The sequence below is a fragment of the Panthera leo genome, chromosome A1, assembly GCF_018350215.1.
Source record: "Panthera leo isolate Ple1 chromosome A1, P.leo_Ple1_pat1.1, whole genome shotgun sequence".
Classification (NCBI taxonomy): Eukaryota; Metazoa; Chordata; class Mammalia; order Carnivora; family Felidae; genus Panthera; species Panthera leo.
The window spans coordinates 100,487,313-100,509,901 of record NC_056679.1 but is presented as its reverse complement, the minus strand read 5'-3'; the positions used below and the strand labels follow the sequence as shown (position 1 = coordinate 100,509,901).

General features: G+C 45.0%; 1 protein-coding gene and 1 long non-coding RNA gene across 8 annotated transcripts in view; one reads left to right on the top strand and one right to left on the bottom strand.

Moving 5' to 3' along the window:
- LOC122216892 (synuclein alpha interacting protein) overlaps positions 1-9,738 on the bottom strand; it is a 157,322-nt gene extending 147,584 nt beyond the window's left edge. For 2 of the 6 annotated variants that reach the window (XM_042933862.1, XM_042933888.1), the window contains exon 1: positions 9,059-9,145. The gene's annotated coding sequence lies outside the window, so the exon portion shown is untranslated. Of the gene's footprint in view, positions 1-8,401; positions 8,836-9,058; positions 9,146-9,511; positions 9,589-9,676 lie in introns of those variants that run through there. The other 4 variants (XM_042933871.1, XM_042933877.1, XM_042933885.1 and 1 more) reach the window with 4 other exon arrangements.
- Positions 9,484-13,531, top strand: LOC122216945. 2 transcript variants are annotated; one of them, XR_006201206.1, is made up of 4 exons: positions 9,484-9,778; positions 10,432-10,571; positions 13,187-13,282; positions 13,398-13,531. It is a non-coding gene; the product is annotated as an uncharacterized LOC122216945 (long non-coding RNA). The 2 variants fall into 2 exon arrangements; XR_006201204.1 differs by lacking the exon at positions 13,187-13,282.
- The last annotated feature ends 9,058 nt before the right edge of the window (positions 13,532-22,589 follow it).

The window sequence follows — 22,589 nt, the reverse complement described above, 5'->3', positions numbered from 1 at the left end:
ACAGCTTTTTTTTTTTTAATTTATTTTTTTAACATTTATTCGTCTTTGAGAAACAGAGAAAGACAGAGCATGAGCGGGGGAGGAGCAGAGAGAGAGAGGAGACACAGAATCAGAAGCAGGCTCCAGGCTCTGAGCTGTGTCAGCACAGAGCCTGACGCAGGGCTCGAACTCACTGACTGCGAGATCATGACCTGAGCCGAAGTAGGACTCTTAACTGACTGAGCCACCCAGGCGCCCCAACAGCTTTTTTTAATTTGTTTTTTTGATGTTTTTAATTTATTTTTGAGAGAGAGAAAGAGAGAGAGCATGGAAGCGGGGGAGAGGCAGAGAGAGAGGGAAACAGAGGATCTGAAGTGGTCTCTGTGCTGTCACTGTAGACCCCAATGTGGGGCTCGAAAACACACATTGAGCTAAAGTTGGATGTTTAACCCACTGAGCCACCCAGGCGCCCCTGGATTATAGCTCTTAAACAAGGTTTTTAACCTGGAGTCTGTGGGGCCCCAGGAAATCCACAAATGGGCTGCCACATATTCTGGAAGCCCCTGGACTCAGTGGTGTGTATGAACATCTTTTTTTCTTTTTTCTTTTTTTTAATGTTTATTTTTGAGAGAGAGACAGAGCACAAGTGAGGGAGGGGCAGAGAGAGACAGGGAGACACAGAATCCGAAGCAGGCTCCAGGCTCCGAGCTGTCAGCACAGAGCCCGATGCGGGGGCCTTAACTCACGAACCACGAGATCATGACCTGAGCTGAAGTCAGATGCTTAACCGACCAAGCTACCCAGACGCCCCCAAACTTTTTTTCTAAGGAAAGTATCCTCAGCTTTCATCAGATCCCTAGAAGGCTCTCAGACTGGAAACCGGTGAAAACCCACTGAGCTTCTGTGACTTCCAAAGTGTTTAGCATATTTTCCGTATCTATGGACTTTCTGAATGACCCTCAGGACACAGACTTCACTCTGGCTGTTCAAGAGGCGTGAGTTTTATACACAGCAGTACAATCTGCAGATGGGCCCTTTATTATCTGAAGTACAGGAATATGGCTGGAATTTCTAAGGCAGACATCCATCTTAATTCCATCTGTAGTCCCAGAGCCCTTACCACTCGAAATACATCTTTCTCCGCGGTCTTTTTGACATAATTGAAGGCGAAGGGAGGCAGGTGGCATGTTTTATACCTCGAAGGCGGTCACCCGGTTTTAGAACCACGAGAACCGAAATTGTAACTGGGTGAATTGCAAGAGCCCAATCAAAGCTTGATTTTACTCCTCACCAACCCAGATGAGGGTCTGACAGCTTGGCCATCTCCAGGAAGAAGGACCTTAACTCTGTAAATCATAAGCTTCCTCACAGGCAGGAAAAGGATAGATAATGGTAATAGCTCCTTCCTAGGGCTGCTGTGAGAATTAATAAGAAAATAATTATAAGTCATCTGTTAAGCAACCAACGCAGAGTAAGTGCCTCATAAATATTAACTATTAAATAACCTCTCTTATGGAAGAGGGGGAAAAAAAAAGTATTCCTCATCTGATCTCTGGGCCATGCATTTTAGCTTCGAGACGGGCTTTGGGCCACTGGTATTTTTCAGGGTCTTTCTTGAGGTAGCTGTTAGTGACCAAGTAGGCATCGAGCGTTACACAGAGCCAGGAAAACAGCAGAAAGGTGTCTGAACGGTGATTTCAAAGACACCCTGCTTTCCTGGCCAACATTCAGAGATGCAAATTTAGGAATCACGTTAAAGGAAACAGGACAAATCTTGAAAATCACCGAGGTTAATGACTCAGCACACCCTTTTCATTCCTTCCCCTAAAGCTTCTTCATGTTTGCTGTGAGGACCCCTGCACTAGACACAGGGATACAGAGATGAGAAAGCCCCTCGGAGCTGTCACAGCACAACGGGACAGGACGTCACACGTATGGCACCACAGGGTAAAGTAGAATGTGGGGCCGGGCGGGGCTGGGCAGGACCCAGTGTTCAAGCAAAGGCTTCTCCGAGAAACAACACTTGGGGTGCATGTGGAAGGAGGAGTGAATGTTCAAGGTCAAGTCAGGTCAAGAAAGGAGAAACAACATTCCACTGGGACAAAAGCACAGCCAGAAAAAACCCCATGAAGATGAGAGAAAATGAAGCCTTTGGGGGCCTTCAAGTGGCAGAGGTCAGCACAGCATGGGGGTCACGTGGGCAGGGGGCAGAAGCCATACGGCACACACCTCCCTCCCATCCAACCTCCTGTGTCCACAGGAGGCAGGGCCCACGTTACGGGGGACCCAGGAACTGTGGAATTCAAGATCAGGAGGTTGCTCTTTTCCTCCAGGGCTGTGAAGTTCTGAATGGCTCTTAGGCAGCTACCTGATTCGATTTTATCTATTTGTTCTTTGAAAGATCACCCTGGCCACGGTGAGGAGGATGGAGTTGAAGCAGAGAGACTGGACGTGGCATTCTCAGAGGGTACTTGTGCAGGGTGAAACGAGGGGGGGGGGGCTCTAAACTAAAGGGGGAAAGAGTGAGACAGAGACAGGGGTCCTGGTGAGTGACCCAATGAGAGGTCAAATCAGGGTCATTCCCAGGTTCATGGCTTGGGGGCAGAGAGACGATGCATCCTCCAGGGAAAATGGATGGAAGAGTAGATATACCTTACATACCTGTTCTTTTTGCTTGCACAGGATCCTCGCTCTCTTCTCGATAGTTTCTTTTTAAAGAACCACCCCTTGCTTGCTCTCAGGCTATTTACTTTGGGAGGGTTTTACCCACCACCCCCTCATGAAGTTCCCACATCCTCCCCATGTCTCGCCTCTGCCCACAGACTGTTCCTTCCATTCACGAAGGCTCCAGGCCTGGGCACATGATCAAGGCCAAGTCAAGTCGAATTCCATGTTCCAGATCCCTGGCCACAGGAGCTGGTTCAGGCATGGGCATGTGCCCATTAATTAAGAGTTAATCCCAAATTATTCTCTTCCCCTGCAGGGGTTAAACTTGAAGCTGCTTTGGACCATTGTACCACCAGGAAGAAGAGAGGAAATCAGAATCGGAGCCTTCCTGAACTTTTCCCATAAGGAAGACAATATATGCCCCTGCCTAGTTGAGTAAGTACAAGCTGGGTTTCTGTGACTTGCAGCCAAGAGCCGTGACAAAGATAAGTAAAGAAAATTGTGTTTCAAAAGAGAAAAGTCTACTTTTGTGAGTGGTGGATTATAAAAAAAAAAAAAAAAAACAACCAAAAAACCTACATTTCTGAGACAATAGTACCTTAAAACATTTGAATCTAAAAAAGACACTTAGGGACTTTATAGCAAATTCTACTGTGACTAATGAAAAGTCAAACCAGACTGCTTTTGAAAATGTTACTGCACCAGATAATGGCACATTCACTCATTAAGTTAACATTTATTGAATATCTTCAGGGTTCTTAGACGTGCACAAAAGAAACTATAAAAGCGTACGCTTGGATTTGAGCTGGTCCATCCAAGCCCTTCCATAACGAGCAGCTGTGCGTGCTGTTCAGACTAATTGTGTGACGTTAGAGAGGCCAGGTGTTCCTGTCTGGCCCACAGCTGCACTTGATGGTGAGGGCACCACCTGAATTTCAGACTGGCCATCAACAAAACACGGCAGGTTGCACGGCACCTCAACAGAGCCCTTAGGTACAAGAGTGGAATGTGTTGTGAATTCCTGTCCCCTCCAATAAAACAACCCCCGGACCTTCTTTCTTTACTATCCTTCCATGAAAAGACCCCCACACTGGCAAGGGTTTAACTGTTACCGATGCACCCTCGTCTCTGTGTAAGTATGCCTGTACCATCACCTCCTGCCCTGTCCGCTCCTCAGGGGCCAGGTCCAAATAAGTCTGGCGGGTGTTCATTCCTGGTGGGCACTGGCTGGTTTGGCCACCCCGGGTGGATCCATTCCCGCTTCTGAGGGCAGGTCTGCCTTCTCCTCCGAGGAAGCGCCTACCTACTCCCCATCGTGTGCTGTCTTAGTGGGCCTGTCAATCAACGCGCCGAGCGAAGCAGTGTGCGTGCCATTCAAACTAGACCAAAGGTTTTCTCTGTGTGGGTATGCCAAGTCCAAGGGCAGACCTCCAGCTGTGCCTTGCAGAGAAAGAACATCAGTCCCTGCTCCCCAGCCCCCTTGAGGAGTTCTGTTTCCACCCTGAAAGTGGTTCTTCTGACTTCCCTTTGACCCTTGGGATAGCCTCCGTGTTCCCTTTTGTTTTCCGTTGCTTTACTTGGGAGAAACTCCAGCATATGTAAGTTGCTGCACTTTAAGCACGAAGCAATAGCTACCATTCAGAGCATACTCTGCAGCTGATAAAGTACTTTCACATCCAATTTATCTCTTTTAATCCACCTTTCTGAAACTGAATTTTTCTCCTCCCCCCCAAATAAATCACTTATTGATCTATTTCTCACAATGGCACATTCTTTCAGCCACTTAAGCTTTTTTTTTTTTTTAACCTCAGAATGATTTTGACTAGAGGCTTTCAGTAATGCCGTGTCATCAGTCACCCCATCCCAAAATACGGAATCTCCCAGAATGATCCCTTCCTTTCCATTTTCTTTGCTTCTGCCTTTGCCAGAGCCTTCCTCACTGCCCACCAATGGTCTGCTGACTTTGCCGCCAGCCTACCATCTCTAAACCATCCTGATGCCACTGGCAGAAGGCTGTGACTAACATTTTACCATCACTGTGTTATTCATCATCTTCCCAAGGTTTACAGAACGAAGACTACAGGACAATAAGGTCCAGGACATTCCCTGACCTAAATTCTGGGGTGCCTACAAGCAGGCTTCACTCAGCTCTCCGGTCTTGCAGTACATTCCTCCTTAGCAGAAAACATTTGCGAGAATGAGTGTCCTCAAACATGTAAATTGCAAAAAAAAAAAAAAGAAAAAAAGAAAGAAAGAAGGAAAAAAAAAAGGAGGCTACAATTTCTTGCAGCTACCTCTCATTAGCAGTGGAGTCTTTCTTGGGGCGCCTGGGTGGTTCAGTCAGTTAAGTGTCCGACTTCGGCTCAGGTCATGATCTCACAGTTTGTGGGTTTGGGCCCCGCATTGGGCTCTGTGCTGACAGCTCAGAGCCTGGAGCCTGTTTCAGATTCTGTGTCTCCCTCTCTCTGCACCTCCCCTGTTCACGCTCTGTCTCTGTCTCTCTCAAAAATAAATAAACATTAAAAAAAAATTTTAAAAAAAAGAAGTGGAATCTTTCTATACTGCTTGAATCCAAGGTGACCTTGTGATTTGAATCGAATTGGTCCATGGGATGTAGACGTCTTGGGTGCCTGTTAACATGGCTAACAGTCTGATTACCGCAGATGTAACTGAAGCCCTCCTAGATCACCCTGCCACCAGCTCACCCACCAGGTGACTGAAGATGCCTGAAGGAACCCCACCAAGATCAGCAGAAGAACCATCCAGCTGAACTCAGTCCAAACCATGGACCACACAACCATGAGCTTTAATATTTGCTTTAAGCAAATGCTTTTTGGGGTGACTGGTTATTCAGCAATGGACAAGTGATAAAAACATCTGAGCTGATTGGTCATTTCCTCCTTAGAATCCCTTTTCATTTACTATTTAGCATCTTGGTTGCTCAATCATACAGTATCTTCCTTCATCTTTTGTATGATTCATTTTTCATGTGTCCTATTTCCTCCCTTCTAAATTCCTTGCGAAGAGTTCCTGTGTTTTATACTTTTATATGCCACAAATGCACAAAGTGAATACACAATAAAAAGGAATCAACTAGTGCATTTCGGGGCCCAGCCATCAGCCTTATCAATTCATAGTCATCATTTGGACAAATATTGTGGTCACTAACTTTTTTTTTTTTTAATGTTTATTTTTGAGAGAGAAATAGAGCACAATCAGGGAGGGGCAGACAGAGAGACAGAGAGACAGAGAATCTGAAGCAGGCTCCAGGCTTTGAGCTGACAGCACAGAGCCCGACGCTGGGCTTGAACTCAAGCACCATGAGATCATGACCTGAGCTGAAGTTGGATGCTTAACTGACTGAGCCACCCAGGCACCCCGCCCTGGTCACTAACTTTTATTTTTTTTTTTATTTTTTTATTTTTATTTTTTTTCAACGTTTTTTATTTATTTTTGGGACAGAGAGAGACAGAGCATGAACGGGGGAGGGGCAGAGAGAGAGGGAGACACAGAATCGGAAACAGGCTCCAGGCTCCGAGCCATCAGCCCAGAGCCTGACGCGGGGCTCGAACTCACGGACGGCGAGATCGTGACCTGGCTGAAGTCGGACGCTTAACTGACTGCGCCACCCAGGCGCCCCAAACTTTTAAAGCTTAAAAGAGAGCTAAGATGGAAACAGCCAATTATGAAATCTAGTTATCCACATAAAGTGCAAAATCATGTAAAGTATATATCATAGTAGTAACCGATTCATTACTGATCCATTTTCAGTAAATTATTTCTTGTAACTAAACCCGCACATCAATCAAAGGTACACAAGAATGAGGCACCCTGGTGGCTCAGTCGGTTAAGAGTCCGACTTTGGATTTCTGCAGAGGTCATGATCTCACGGTCATGGGATCAAGCCCCGCACTGGGCTCTGCGCTGAGCGTGGAGCCTGCTGGGGATTCTCTCCCTCTCTGCGCCCTCTCCCCTGCTCACACTCTCTCTTCCTCCAAATAAATAAACAAACATATTTTTTTAAAGGTGCACAAGGAACCAAGTATAGAAGGGTAAAAGTTTCACAGAAGCAACTGTTTGATTTTCACCAGGATGTTATTGTTCTCCCAAGACACATATTTCTCCTATGTGGTTTGCAACGGTAACCTGACAGACTGCCAAAAACAAGGTTTCTATTCGAAGAGTGTCACTGATTCTCTTGTTGCCTTTCAATTAGATTTTGCATTTAAAAGAGAATCTCCCTTGTGTTTCTTATAATGATGCACCTGCTCCTTGGGAGATTTCCTCTTTTGACAAGTAATGCCTTAAATCTGGCAAGAGAAACAGCTCCAGGCTTCCTGTGATAATATCAAAGATCATTTGTTTGTATAAGATGTTTGTGTGGGTTTCCCTCCTAAGAGCAGTAAAGTACTACTCCACTTCCTTCCAAAACAACAGCGCACACAAAGTTTCTTGGCCTCTGTTCTGCATTTCCACAGACACCTGCACCAGGACAACTGCCTGGAATTAGCAAGGCTGTGACATAGTACATGGAGAGCTTCATTTGCCCTGGTCACTTGCTTTTGGACATCAATACACAGTAAATGTCAAATCAGCACAGGCAGTGTTACTTCCAATCTACTATCTTGTAACTTATCCTCATGAAAATTAAATCTACATTCAAAGTTATATCCCTTAGTTTTTAATAATTTTTTTTTTCTAACTGAGATGTCCACAGATCCTTAAGAGAAGCACCATCTTTTTTTTTTTTTTTTTTTTTTTTTTTTTTTTTTTTTTTTTTCTGATTCTAGACCTAGGGACTCCTTCCTATTTGATTATGGGTAATCTTCAGTTGAAACTGCCTTCGCATGAGAGACTTCTGTGATGGATAGAAAACGTCACACCTTCTTCAAACAGTTTCAAGAACCCCTTAAAGCGATCTCCTTTCACTCTCACCAGGCTGAGTGTAAATTAACATTGAGATGCATCAGGAATGGCCAATAGACATTCTCTCCCAGAGGTGAACACATTAGCATACCGCTTTCCTATACCTTGTTCTCTCTGCCTTTTAAAATTTCAATATGTACAAATGAAATACAGATTTCAACCCATTCCCCGCTGGGATGTCTGCTCCATAATGAGAGAAATAGGTTTTTGCCTTCCTGCAGATTCAGCAAGGAAAGTGGTGCTCGAAAATTACGTGTTTAGAGTGACACCTTGGAGAACTGACATACTGTGCACACATGTAATCCTCATAAACCTCCCCAGACAGCCCTTATTTCATTTTGCAAACTGCACCCTGGCCGGGCTCCACAGCACGTGGTGTGCGGCGGGCCTGTCCTGCACCGGCTCTCCCTTCCTCTGGGCTCTTCCTTGCCTCCGGGGTCTCTGATGGGCACTTGTCAGTAACAGTCAACAGGAGCGAGGTGGCACAGCCACCCGCCAGTGAAAAACTGACACCGACCGGAATGCTTCCTTAATTAACTTTCCCAAGGAAAGCAACGTTCCCACAGGAAAAAACAACACGTCCCCGCCGCCCCCCCCCCTCCTAGCGGTCCATTGAAAATGAGCAACAATGCCGTTGCCTTTTTGTTTCCTAAAGACTTTTCTTTGCTGCAAGCAGTAGCGTGTTCCTCAAAGAATGCTAGTATTTCCTGTGGAAACTGTATGGCTGCCAGTAACGGCTCATAATTTTCCCTTCTCTTCTTTTCGTAAAAATGAAATAAACAAAACGTGGCATTTGACAATAGCCAAAATACCAGTTCACCCCACTTACCACCTGCAGATGAAAGTCATCACCACGAGAGAAGGCCAAGAGAGGCACATTCGCGGCTAAAATCGACGCGGACGAGCCCGGGACGCAGGACAGCGCCGGAGGGGCAGGTCGCAGCCCCGGCTGGACGGGGCAGCCAGGGAGCTCCGGGGATGCGCGCGGGGCTCCCCTGGGCGGCACAACCCCAGGCGCCCCTCTTTCGCGTTTATTATTATCGTGATTGGGTCCTGTCGCTGTTACTATTACTTCGCCCCTCGTTATCTCGGCTTTCAGGCGCTGGGGCACTGCCCATCCCTGCCTCCGAGGTGGCAGCCAGGATAATAACCACACGAAACGGGCAAAGGGAAGGAACAATCCTTTGGAAACCGAGGCGGGGGCTGTCTGCCCACCCCCCTTCCCCTGAGTAAAGCTGCCGCTCGGTAGCCGCAGCCGTTACTATAGAGACCTCCTCCCCCCCCCACCACCACCCCCAAAACCCTTTCTGCATTGGCGCCGCCGCTGCTCCGGCCGCCGGGACTCGCGGCACAAAGGGGGCCCGGGGGCTGCGGGGAGCAGGGACGACACCCGCCGGGGTCTCCCGGTGCAAACTTGGAGAGGCTCAGCCGCCCGCCGCCGCCGCCCGCCGCCTCCCCGCCGCGCCCGCCGGGGACCTGGACTCACCGGGGGGCGCCCCGCGCGCCGGCGGCTCGGAAGCGCGGACGGACTGACGGACGCACGGTGGACGGCGGCGGCGGGAGCAGGAACCGCCGCAGCGGGAGCGGGAGCGGGGCGGGCGGCGGAGGCGCTGCCGCGGCCCCGCTACGTCACAATGCGGCCGGGCCGCCGGCGCCGCTCCCCCGGCCCCCCAACGGGAGCGCGCGGGCGGGGGCAGCCCCGGGGCGGCCGGGCGCGGAGCTGGCGCGGGGGGACGCGGGGCGCACCGCCGGGGACGGGGGCGCGGCCACACCGCCCGGGCTGCCGGAGCCGCCGCGCGCCCCGCGTCCCCGCGCCCGCCCCCCCCCCCCCCACCCCCGGGCCGCGCGCCCCTGCTCCGCCCGCCTGACGGCGACCCTCCCCGGCCGGCCCACGCCCCTCCCGCGCCGCCTCCCCACCCGCCCGCCGCTGTCCGCGAACCTGCGCTTCCTTCTCCACCTTTCGCTCGTTCGCCTCTGCCGCCTTTGCGTCTCCCCAGCTGGGCTTCTCCTCTCCTCCCCTCCTACTTTTTGCCCCCCGCTTCCCTCCTTCTCCTCCGCCCCCCGCCCGGCGGCCTCTCCCCCTGGAAATGAAATCGACCCTCACCGGGATCCACGCGTCAGCCGCTGCCACCTCATTGGTCCCCAAATCAGTCCAGCGGGGTCCGGCCTGAACCGGGACGAGGGACTCGGGGAGGGGAAACGGAAGGTGGGCACAGTACTGGGACACTGCTGTGCCTGCGAAGCCTTTGGCAGAGGATGTGGCGCTGGCACGGAGTCCTCGCCCCCACTCCTCCTTCCCGCCCCGGAGGCTCGTCCCCTCCAGGACTTCGCCAGGGAGAGGAGGACAAGGGGGCTTGGCCCGGAACGTGCTTTGCTCAAGCGTGGGTGCTGGCTGGAGACTTTGGTCTGAAATAATGGCTTTTTAATTGTACAGCGTTGAACACATCACCGTCCCTACAGGAATATTAACTTTACTTTTAGCGTCTTTTTCTTAATGGGAGACAGGGAGCGATGGGAGGGATGGGGGGGGGGGTGGGCTGTGGGCAGCTGGTGAGGCGTGTGGGCAAGCCAGCAGTGGTGACTGCGTCTTTCCTTCCTTATTTCCGAAATGAAATCAGGGAGAGTGGAAGCATTTATGGTAACATTGGCTCACGACCATCTCGCTTTTGCCCTTTGGAAAGCTTTAAATGGTTTTTAAGAAATCTCTTTCCCAGGAGAGATGACTCGAGAAGTTCACTCAGCAATGCTATGGAGGGCCACTCTCTTGCTCCAGGGTGTGGCTACTTGCCCGTTGCTGCCCCAGAGAAAAGTGTGAGGAAGCAAGTTCTCGTCCATCCATCCTCTTTGTTCCCTTGCCAGGTCCAAGCGAGCAAGAGTGGCGCCACGATCCTGAGAAACTCAGCACTTAATCTGGGTTAATGGCACTGGGGATGTGTAGCATGTGTGAGCCTGTCAGTGAAGATACATCATCGATAATATATTTACTCCATAGAATAATGGTAATGTATTATATATTAATGGCATGTAATACTGTATTTTACATATGTTCATTATAATATAGATTCAATATGTAACAACCAGCAAGGACCTGGTTGTTTAAAAACTGGGGCTCTCTGGGGGCACCTGGGTGGCTCAGTTCAGTTGAGCATTATAGGACTTCAGCTCAGGTCACGATCTCGGGGTCTTTGAGTCCCAGCCCCACATGGGGCTCTCTGCTGACAGCTCAGAGCCTGGAGTCTGCTTCAGATTCTGTGTCTCCCTCTCTCTCTCCACCCGCGCCCCTCCCCCCCCCCCCCCCCCCCCCCCCCCCCGCCCAGCTCACGCTCTGCCTCTCTCATAAATAAACAGTAAAAAAAATGAAAAACTGGGGTTCTCTGGATGACTCGTGTAACACTGCACACAGTGCCTGTGGAGTCCATGGGTTGCTCTGTTGGCCGGAAAAAGGCAAGTTGTAGGATTAGGAGGACACAGCTCAGCAATCCTGTTCTGGACCTGTTTTGGACAAGTACATAATTACTAAAATGAGGACTACCTTGAAGGCCAGCAGAAGACATTTCACATGCTTTTAATTTGATTTCCTATTGAAAAACTAAATCTCTCCCTCTCTGCTTTTCGACATAAACAGCCAAGAGCGTGTCCTGCAGCCTTGTAATTTGTTTATTGTCATTTATCATACATATGACTTTGAGTACATACATGGAAAGTGGCTTCACAATTTTAAAAACACACATTATCCCTCAGTAGAAAATATAAAATCAGATGACATCATATGGCACTAAAAATACTTGAAAATATTGGGCTTAATTCATTCACATCTGGTTAAAATAAAAATACCGTTTTTTTGTGTGTTTTCCCTTTTTTTTTTTTTTTTTTTTGCCTCGTATAAACTCCGAGAAAAGCACATCTTGCTTCCATCCAGTAGATATGGATGGAAATTGGTGTCATCCTTGACGTGGTCTACAGAGAGCATTGTTTCACTGCCATCTTGTTAAATATTTTGACGTCCTGTTCTTTAAAAATCAGATTTTAATTTATTGAAGGACTAAGTTGTTGAAGAGTAATTAATGGACATCTTCTTCCCACTGCTGTAAACATCTACTAGCTCTAACAATGAGTCAGGTGTTAATTCAGTTTAAATGGTTCCACACGAGGGGCCCGACTGTGTTGCAGGTACAGAAAATGGGTTTTCCCAGGAAAAAAAAGTTCTCTGGTTTTGGCAGCCAGAGGAATAGCATGCCATAGTGTGAAAGAGCAATCTTTGCGATGTTGTTTCAGATATTTTTCCATTTTTTTTAGAGTTCTTTCGTTATGGTTTATTCTCTTTCTAACATGTTTTTGATTACATGTTTACCATTGTTTCCATGTGATTATTTTTACACTGTGATTTTAGCCTATGCTTATATATACTTTCCTACATAGTCCATGAGTTTGCTTTTGCTTGGATTGTTTGTTGGTTTGCTTCTTCTGTGCAATCTGTTGCTAAATCTTAAACCACATGCCAAAGCATGGAGGTAGTGTAGTTGCGTTGGAACAGAGCTGCTAGATTATAGAGCGGATGGCAAGAAAGCCAGCTTCCTCAACATCGTGTTGACTCTTTTATCAAGTTCATGAACTACTCTGCCTAGTCTTTCAATTGCTTATTACCAACCAGTCTGATACTCAGTTTCCTAATCAAGCAGCTGCCTTGGTAGGCTAGTTAGTACCAATGAAAGCGCTTAGCAACCTCCGCTACTGGACCATTTACCCCTTTTAGGAAGACTCCTACCTGTACCTAACACCACACAGGATGTTCCCATTTTGGAGCACCATTTCTGCTTTGTGTCCATTTCTTATCCCCTACTATTCAACTGTCACCTTCCATCAAGATACCAGGGAGTTTATATTCTTCATATTTCGATTCAACACTGAGCACATTTTTATACTCAAGAGCTAGCTACTGAAAATAATTGGTACAGAAGTGCATTTCACTGTATATCATCTGCCAAAGAGCTGACATCTAATTGTTCATTCAATTATTACAATTAAACATCTGCCTCTATCCTTTTACCCAGTTTCCATTACATACATATCTTTATTGTGCTACAAAAATTGGATAAACCTGCTAGAACATTGTCAATGATCAAGCAGAAAACAACTCTCTTGTTTTTCTATTCTTTCAATGTAGATTTTGCCTTCTTTAAAAACATTTTTTTTAATTTATTTATTTTGAGAGCATATGAGCAGGAGAGGGGCAGAAAGAAAGGAAGACAGAATTCCAAGGAGGCTTTGTCAGCACAGAGCCCGATGCGGGGCTCCATCTCATGAACCATCAGACAGTGACCTGAACCAAGAGTCGGAAGCTCAACCAACTGAGTCACCCAGGTGCCCCTCCCCTTCTGTATTTCTTTTCTCTCTTCTTGGGGCAAGATTTAGCCTTTGCTTCATCTTAGACTTCTAATAAACTTAGAATTGGGAGGGAGATGAAATTCAAGTCCAGCAGCTTAGCTGCTTATAATATGGCAGCTTTAATAAAAGATTCGATATAGAAGAAACTTTATGGATTGTTAACCTGACTCACTGACATTATCCTGGGATTTCAACGAATCCTATTACTATGCTTTACCTATCCTTACAGATCATTAGAAGTTTTGTTGGTATTTTTAAATGGAAACAATGAAATCACGTGCAAAAATATGATCAGATGAAGGAGAGTGTCTTGATGTGTTCTGAGGTAGCTTGGGGCAAAAATACAAAAAGACTCTACTGGGGGCAAAGGGTTTTTTTTTTGGTGGGGGGAGTCAACTGATTGGGGGCCATGATCTTTCCTCTGTGTTTCTCTTCCATAGTGAGCTACCAACACAGAGCACAGTGAATCTGTAAAGCCGCTGAAATACCTAGAGGAAGTCTGGATCCAAACTCTATTCAGGCAGGCAGTATGTAAATTTCATGACTGGATTTAACTACATTTACTGTAACCCAATTGCCAGATTTTTGCAGGTTAGCACTTTATTCTACCTGAGGTTGACTTGGGCTCCCACCTCACCTGCACCCCCAAGAGACTCCCTGCCCATTCTTGTAAAGCTTCATCCAAAAACCTCCAGTTTTCATTTAAACGTAGCATTTCTTCACCATCCTGACCCCAACGGATTTCCCAGGAATTCCACTTACATCATGTGTAATAGGTCACCTTCCCCCCGCCCCCACCACCACCGGATCCTTTTTTTTTTTTTTTTAAAGTAGACTCCACACCCAATGTGGACCTGAACTCAGGGGCCTGAGATCAAGACCTGAGCTGAGATCAAGAGTTCAATGTTTCACTGACCGAGAGCTACCCATGGACCACATTTTTCCAGATAATTTTTATGGAAAATATTTTCCCCCTCAGGGTGGCTTGTTGCCTTTGGATCTGTTTGAACAGACTCCCCCTGGGTTATATCCCATCTCCTTATCTGTCTACTGACGCCTCCAATCTGAATCAGACTAGCATTGACAACAGTAAAATGTGCCTGAGGCTTGTGCTCCCAGAAATCAGCAACGGATGAGAAATGCCCCCACCTTTTCGTGTTCCAGGAAATGTCTTACCACAAAAAGCCAACTCCCCGTATAATTGATAAAACTCATGGTCTCCTCTTTCTCATGACTCCATAAGCTCTGTAGGTGACTCCCTTGTTTACCTATGACCAAGGCCAAACAGAGACTTTCCCCTTCTGCATGAACGTGCTGGCAGGACTAGACACAGACCCTCCAACTTCCCTTTCTTTGTCTCATGAATGAATAGCTGAGATTCAACTGTTTGTCCCTCTGAAACTTGCTACACACAGAAAAAACATTTCCTGTTCAGCTAACTGATCTAGACTTCCCTTGATTGCAAAGCAATCCCAACGATACATCACCCCACCTGCAACTTGCCTCTCCCTCCCTGTAAAAGTCTAACACAAAATGCCTGTGCAGAAACACTCAGATGCTTGGATTTAGGGTGCTCAGGGTATTGCCAGAACCTGAATAAAGTCAATCGTACTTGTCTGTGTTTGGCTTTGATTGGGTACTTGTGTCTTTTTTTAATCTTCATGAATAGCTACCCTAGTCACTGGTATAAATTAATGCCGTGGACCTGTTATGTCGCCGTAAGATGGTTATTTCTAAGCAAACTTTTACATCCAACATTTTTGTCTGCAAGGGAAATTCCTAACACTCTACAACAATAACTGAGGAGTGTTTTAAATCCTTCAAAATGCAGTCTGATTATTCAACTTTTCCATACATTTGGTTTTTTTGCTGTTGGTGATTTACATAGCCCTTTGACATCAGAGTATTCAACTTCATTAGGGATAAATGAAAATGCTGTAAGGTGCCAAACAGTCAGCATATTTGCTTCCATAATATGACACGTGTACATAACAATATCTTAGTTATTAACTAGTCATCCAGATTCTTTATGCTATACCATGGGATTGATATATTTTCCAGAGCTTCCACATTAGTAATTTGCCTACTGGCTTACACTACTTTCCAATGTGGGTGAATAGGAAAGAGAAATAGTTTCTAAGACTCAGGCCCAGGATGGGTGTTTTCAACAATTGGTATATCCCACAGATTAAAGACCTCTTAAGAAAGAGAGGAGGGTGATGGGGAGGGGGATGGGGGGGAAGGGAAAAGGGAGGAGGAGGGGAAGGGGGAGGGGAAGGAGAAGAGAGAGAGAGGGAATCCATATAAGATTGAAAAACTATGGCTGGGAAGTTCTGCAAAATTCTGTAAACATGGAGTCTCCATCGTCAAGGGCACACGTGGACACTAGAGATTTCACGTGTGTGCATAAACACCGATTAAATCTTGAACTGGAGGTTCTGGTATTTGAAATGAATTTGATTAGATTGTTCTAAAAAGGAATGCAGGTCAGCTGAGTGTGGTTAAGTGATTTGAAGAGGAATGTGGGTCAACTTCTGAACACCGTGCCACGTTCGCATGGACCTGCCCCGGTGGTAGAACAGGAGATTTACGAAAATGCATTCCACTGATTACTTATCAATTGTAACCACACTGTGGATTTAACTGAATTCAGTCTTCCAGGCAACTACAGAGTCTCGCTTCTTCATTTTGATAATGATTTCACTATAGCACATCATCTGTGCTTTGAGTATTCTTGTGCTATATCTTGGATTCAGAGTTTCTGTTGTCTTTATAAGTAACTCACCTTTTTTCTTACCTATTCTATCTTGAGACCAAACCCATGCACTTGAAGATGATTAGATGGGTCGACAGATGACGCTCATTATTATGAAGTGCAACAAGGAGATTTTGATGCTATGGGGATTAAAGCTAGGATGCACTGGTTTTTGGCTTTATCCCTGAGCAGTTTCTAGTGGGTTAATAGAACAAAATCTTTTTACCCTTGGATAAGCCACACAGAGACATTCGAACTGGTTACCTCTAAGCAGCAGGAGAAAGCCGGCAGTGAATGGAATGCATAAGTAATTATAATCCCCTCTGTTCCAAAGCAGAATAAATCCTGTTTCCAAACAGCTTTTCGGAAGAAAAACTAGTTCAGAAAATGAAGTACGGTTTTCAGTCTTCTTAGATATGACTGTGTTGTGAGTTTTACTTTTTCTTCTAAATTTATAGCTTCCAGTTCCCAATTCCTCAGCTTGGGGACATATGGTCCCCTTTAGAAGAAAACAAGGGGAGAAAAGCGAAATTCATATTGAACTAGATGAGGAAAGCTGATGGCCGATGAAAAATGTTCCTTGTAAATCATGGGAAATGTTTTAAAGGTGGCTTGTGGGAAGAAGAGAGAAAGATGTAATTGTTGATAGACTAAAGGCTTGTAAATTTAAAGTCTAGGGCAGCCCTGCAGAGTAGAGGTTAGGCACACTGATCTCAGTGTCAGACTTCCTGGGTTCAAATCTCAGCTTCATTTCGTACCATCTTCGAAGTTAGGGAATGTGGCCAGGCCTTAGTTTCCACAACTACAAAATGGGATGCTCATAGTGCCTATCTCACAAGATTGTTATGATAACTGAATAAGTCAGTATTCTAAGAGAACTTAAACCTGGACACATAAGAATATTAATAAGTATTTGCCAAACAAATGAACTGTCGAAGGCCTATAGCACCTGCATGAATTCCCTGGAAATTTCCCTGGAAATGTGGGTTCTGAAGCCCAGTGCTGTGCTAGCTGACTGTAGAGTTCATTTCTTCTCTACTTATATCACGGCATTAAATAGCACTGGGATGCTTTGCTTCTCGAACTGGAATTGAAGTACATCTTGGGTTCCTATGGGGTATGTGTATAGTTATCCATGGCCCTACTTTTATTATAAGCCCTTAGATTACGTGAGATGTTATTCAGAAAGACTTTCAGTTCATGTTTAAGTATTGTCGCTGGTGCTCTGGCAATTTAAGAGTTTTGAAAATGTGGCTCTCATTTGATATTTACCATTGGATTGTCAAAGGCACCTAACATTCTTCCCAGACCACTGTGAGTGATGTGACGCACAATTCAAGAACTGATAAAGTAGAAGTATTTTGAAAAATGGAACATCTTTAGTGAGAAAAGCGTTGTCAGTATTTTTAACTCTAGGGCGGTCAATATGATTTTGATGAGTTTACCACCAATGTGGTCTAAATGGAAGAATACAGTTCTTGGAAAAATATAACTTGTTATGCACTTATCCAGCAAATTAATATAATTGAGCACCTGCTGTGCACTGGGCAATGAGCTAGTTGTTTAGGATATATTGGGGTGGACAGAATGGACACACCGGGCTGCCCTTTGATGGAGTCAATAAACAAGTGCATTTCGGTGTTGTTAAGAGCTGTAAAGGCAGAAAACAGACTTCTGTGGCAAAAAAAAAAAAAAAAAAAAAAAAAAAAAAATTAAGGATCTAATAGAACACTACGTGGTCAGGGAAGGCCTCTGACATTTGAAGGGTGAGAGGGAGCCTAACCAGTGAACATTGAGAAGAGTCCCAGGCAGAGGAACCAGCTGGGACTGCTGAGCACCCAACCACCCCACCACTAAGAAGCCAAGAGTGTTCAGAGTAGGTCTCAAATAACGAAGTGATTCAAGGAGGGTCCTATCAATCTACCTCTTCGACTGGCACCACACACATACCAAAACAACCAGCGATGCCGTTAACCATATATTCAGGAAACCCAGGTGGAAATGCTGACACATTCAAAGTGCTTGCAAAGCATCTGTGAGGACAATGTCACGGCACGCTGCTCATCCCCAGACAGCGAGACTTCAGAGAAAGTCGAGCTCCTACGACATCCTCCCCGTTGTGGAGGTCAAGCAGGGCTATTAAACACATGTAGCTGAGGTGGAGAGATGAACTGTTCCCGAACCTTGGACGACTGAGACTGGAACACAAAATACTTTCCAGAACAAGTCAGGTAGCGGGAAATCACGCGGGGGATGGAAAACGTCTGTGAGAATCATAAATAATGAGGGACATACATCTGAAAATGTTTGGTATCTAACGTGGAATTTAAGAATTGTGACTTCGAAATGTGGAGGGCTTTTCCTCGGCTCTCACTTTCCACATTTTCTAAAACCTGTCATGACCTTTGCAGTGGCTTTGCTAGCTAGATGGACGAGGGGAAAAGAGCTTGGAATCTTGGTACGGATTTGAGGAAATGAGTGTTTTTGGAAAAAAAAAAACACCACAATTCTATTGTTCATAGCATCCTGTACTACTCAGGCTATACTATGTAGTATTATATAAAAGCATAACAAGTCCACAGCAAATAATTTAAGTATAGTCTCCAGGGACCCTCTAGGGCCACGCTGTCCAATACAGTAGCCAGTAGCCAGAGGTAGTTACTGAGAACTTGGACTGTGGCTAGTCCAAAATGAGATGTGTGGTCACTGTACAATGCCCACCAGTATTTCACCATCTTAGTACAGAAAAGAGAATGGAAACGATCTCATTAATAATTGTATAATGTCTGGATATATTGGATTAAATCAAATACTGAAAATTAATTTCTCCTGTAATTTTTTTTTTTTGTTTAAATCTCACTACCTTAAAACTGAAACTCCCACGTTTTGCTCACATTGTATATCTGTCAGACAGCTCTGTTCTAGGGAAAGTGAAAAATCACCCTCACCATGCCTGCTCCCTAAGCATCTTTTCTAAACCATTCTGTCAAAATGGATGGCAGTGTTGTCAGAGGGAAAAACAGGAGGCTAACCAACTTCAGGCCTAGGTGGAAGGTAACAGATGGATGTGACAGTTACACAGTATTGGAAAAATTGATGCTTGGTAGAAAACGCATCAATAAGTGTTGGAAGGAAATTACTGATGTGCTCTGAAGATGTTTCCAAAGAAGGAAACCAGGAGCATAAAATAACAAAATAGAACAAAACACTACTTCATCCTTGGGCTAACTGACTGAGGAACTGCAGAATATATGGCCCTTCAGATTGCATGTGCTTTTTTTTTTAATGTTTATTTATTTTTGAGAGAGAGGAGGGGGAGGGGCAGAAAGTGGGGGGGGGCAGACAGAGAATCCTAAGGGGTCTCTGCTGACAGGAGCGAGCCCGATGTGCAGCTTGGGGCTTGTACTCACGAACCGAACCGTGAGATCATGACCTGAGCCAAAGTAAGATGCTCAACCAACCGCTCAACCCCGCTGAGCTACCCAGGTGCCCCTGTTTGTGCTTCCTTAACAAAAGAGCCTGCGTGATTCTCCAAACTTAATCCCAAACTCCCTCTCCAAAACAACAACTAAACAAACAGAAAACAAGCCTTTGCAATCAGTGAGCTAAGGCATCCAGTGTATATTCTGGAAATTTCTTGGCAATGGCCCCACTCCATGTAGACTATGCAACAGATGTTGAAGATGCTTAGCATGATCTGAGAACAGAGGAAAAAGCTATCATATCTTCATACTTGGCTGAAGGAAAAAATCTTTTCCCTTGAAAAGATCTGTGTAAATGTATGCCATTAACAACTTAGCTAATATATCAGACTTCAAAGTGACCAGACTATAGGCTCACTGTTTTACTAATCCTTTGGCTTCCCCTGCTTTGAAATGGTTCTAGAAAAATCCATTTTGGACTATTTTGCCCTTGGCTTTAACACTTGGCAGGCGAGTTCACTGTCCTCTGTTCTTCCTTGTGTTAGTTATAAAGCTGTTTGTCATCTCTAGTATCCGGAACACCTGCTTTTTTTTAAAGGACTCCTGGCTTGGGGAAAAAGAACATAAGTTATTTTTATGCAAAACTCACCAGCTCAAGGCTTTTAAAACGCCTGTCTGAAACACTGTATTTTCTCTCCCCCACCCCGTAATCAAAGAAGAAATCTTTAAAATCAGAATTTTTTTCATTTTGCCAGTTTCCTTTGGAGATAAATCACTGGAAAGGCAAGTGACAGGATAGTTGAGCAAGTCAGAGAAAGAGCCTTGTGGTCGAGACAGGATACACAAGGGAAGAAAATCACAGGCAGTCATGTCTTCCAATCCACTGACAGAATTTTTAAGAACTCATGGAAGCCTAACTTTCAAGAATTTATGAAGACCGAGAAAATGAGAGCAGCTCTGTTACTTCTTCATAGGGAATGTGACACGTTTTAAAATCCCATGTTTAGCATGTATCTGTAATTTTTGCCTACTTAAGTAGACCTTCTCCCTTCTGGTAATAGCTGTTATCTTTTTCTTCTGGGGAAAAAAGGGGGAACTCACCCTTCCTCAGTTGATAGATTTGTTTATCACTTGACCTGCTTCCTTTACTGTGGGGATGGGCACATGGCCAAAACTAACCAATCGGAGTCTCTCATTCTAGTGGCCATAGAGATTGCACAAGAATGGGAGATTGGTTGAGCAACAGACAGAGAGGCATTCCCTCTTGTTCTGTAGGGTTGTTAGCTCTGAGGGTGATTTCAGTCTAGGGCAGCTGTGGCAGCCATCTTTGCTCCCTGAGTCGACAGCCTAATTGAGAATGAAGCCAACATAGAGAAAGGTGGTACGGGGGGGGGGGGGGGGAAGAAAGGAAATGTTGATGAAAAAACTTCAGCCCCTGGTTTCTTATTCACATCATCCCCAATTTCCAGTCTGCTTTCCTTATTACCATAGGTTAGTTTGAGCTGGGTTTCTGTCACTTGTAATCGAAAGATTTACAATTTGTACTTTCTGTTTGAAAGCAAATAACAATTGTGCACAAAAGAGAGACGGTGAGAGAACAAAAGCAAACAAGAGTAACAAAGGCTTCCCAAAGTAGAGAAAAGAAAGAGGAAAAGCGGAAACGGTTACATAATTTCTCCTTCCTTCTCTCAATGTGTTAGCGTAAATTACACACACACATACACGGAAATTTTAAAGAGACTATCAATCTTAACTTATCCACTGGAATTGAATACCAACTAAATCATCACAATGAAATTAATTGTTCTTGGCATACAAGGTGCTCTGCAGGCAAAAGTGAAAATTTTGAAAACATATCTCTCAGCTCTTTCCATATTCTTTTTTCTATTCATCATTCCCTCATTTTTAAACAAAAAAATTGACTATTAAAAAAATTAATCCATTAATCTATGTTCGTTTTTAAAAATATAAGTAGTAAAGAAGTTAATTCATTAGAAAATGAAAATCCAAACCTTACTTTTCAAACCTATTCTTCAAGTGTGCGTTTGAGTGTACTCTTCCAGATCCTTCTCCTTGAGTGTATCAAAAGATATTTCTTTTCCTTTTAACACAAAATCAGGTCAAAGTTTGGATCTTGTTCCCAACTTAATTTCTTAAAAATTGAAAGAATCTCATGGACGTCTTTTCATGTAAAATACATAGGTCCGCCTCATTTTGTTTAGTGACTGATTAATATTTCAATGCATTGATGGACATTGGGTCTGTCGTTACTTTTTTGTTTGCTTTTGCTATTAGCTCTAGTGATACACTTAGAAGAATGAGTATATATTCTTACACTCTTTCCCTTTTAAAAATTACGATGACTTTTATTATTGTTACCATAGTTTCCTACTCACAAACTATGAACTAATGACCAGGACAAGGGCCAATTAAAATCTTCATCTTGCACATCCTTGTGTTCGCACACACAGAGGGTCTCATGAAATAGGCAGCAGCGAGGCATGCTTTGAAGTGTGAATGGAAGAGAAACATGAACAAAAATTATCTGGCCCAGGACAGACGAGGTCTGTTCCCACACCCACCCCTGCACTGTTGCCTTCCCCAAGGTAACAGATCTTGGCAGATGACTGACCCCCTAACCTACATCTCTGCCATGTTTGTTGTCAGCTTCTGTCAATTACCACACGAGACAGTTAGTAAAACAGCTCTTCACCTTCAGGCAGATGTCTGTTGTCCATTTGTCTAGATCAAGAGGCTTACGAGCACCTCTAATTCTGAATTCTATACGGCCATTTGAGTCCTGGCAGGGTTGACAACACAGTTGCTACTCTTTAATCAGCCTGGTGGACAGGATTCATTTATTTTACCTTCTGCTTTGAATTCCTTTCCAGGGAAAGTTCTAGAGTTTTAAAAAAAAGGGTAACCCTTTCTTTTTGCTTTTGCATCAGTATTAAACCTGCAGACTTTATCAATTCTTTTGGGGGGCAGGGAAGGGTGGTTTATGACGCTTCAGGTTTCTGAAGCCTGACTCAATTACCTGTAATATTTTCCTCTACCTTCTCCAGGCAGATGTTGAAAAAAAAATCCCTTCTTGTAGTGGTTTATCAAGTGGCTTAATTTTTTCACGTTGGCATGTTTATGCCTGCTGACTGATGTGTACAACTTGTTCTCAGATAACCTGAGCAGTCCAGGATGTGCTGGTGCCTTGCCTGTGACCCCAGAGAGGCAGCAGCATCCACTTTCACTTCTGCTTTGTGTTCTTCTGTTCTACTGAAAGTAAAACAAAAAACAAAAAACAAAAGCAAAACATGAGACAATTTTCCAGTGAAATCTCCGATTGGGGCAGATTATTTGGCCAACGAACCCTGGCCAGTAAAAACAGCAAGGCTTGCCTCTTTGCTGACAAGCAAGATGGGCTCCTGGTGGCAGATTCCTGTTCAACACTGAAACGTAGA